The sequence below is a fragment of the Penaeus monodon genome, chromosome 20 (genome assembly GCF_015228065.2).
Source record: "Penaeus monodon isolate SGIC_2016 chromosome 20, NSTDA_Pmon_1, whole genome shotgun sequence".
Classification (NCBI taxonomy): Eukaryota; Metazoa; Arthropoda; class Malacostraca; order Decapoda; family Penaeidae; genus Penaeus; species Penaeus monodon.
In genome coordinates, this window is record NC_051405.1 from 37942104 (window position 1) to 37942722 (window position 619).

Genomic DNA, 619 nt, shown 5'->3' on the forward strand with positions numbered 1-619 from the left:
AAAGACAGAAACTGTGACCTCTATTTTTCATAAAATCTAAAGCAATTTCAACATTCTTGAGTTGAAAAAAAAGGTTGCCTAGCTGCTTTGCTGATTGAATATTATGAAAAAAGTCCAGTAAAATGTCCCAGTCTCATGTTTGAGATAATTTTTTTGAATGAAAGATTGTAATATGGTATAGAGAAAGAAGAATGCACAGAATGTGTCATTTTCTATGTGTGTGCCTTCTTTCAAAACTTCAAAATTCTCATTAAAAAAAAAAAGTTACATCTAATTTTTCTGTCTTTGTGGCCATTAACATTTAGTACTTGCTGTGGTCTACTATAAATTGTATTAGATTTGCTAGAATTCTTGAAAGAAAATGATAACCCTGGGTGAATGTTGAGGGCATTGGTTGAGGTGGTACAGGGTTATGAGGGTAAGTAATGGGACTGCAGGGAGACTAAGGGTGGGGCTAGGGATGGTGGGTAGTGTTATGGTCCATGGAGTCTGGAGTGATTTTGTTGGGGATGGAGGAAATTGATATTTGGGAGAGATGGCTGTGAGAAGGAGGGGAGGGATGCTGTATTACTTTTCTCTTTTATTTTTTCTAGTCTTCACTGAAGATGAAGACATGAAA

At 36.2% G+C, this 619-nt stretch overlaps 1 protein-coding gene across 1 annotated transcript in view; it reads left to right on the forward strand.

Annotated features, from left to right (window-relative positions):
* LOC119585803 (growth hormone-inducible transmembrane protein-like) overlaps window positions 1-619 on the forward strand; it is an 8379-nt gene that overhangs the window by 3775 nt on the left and 3985 nt on the right. The gene's annotated exons all lie outside the window — the stretch shown is intronic.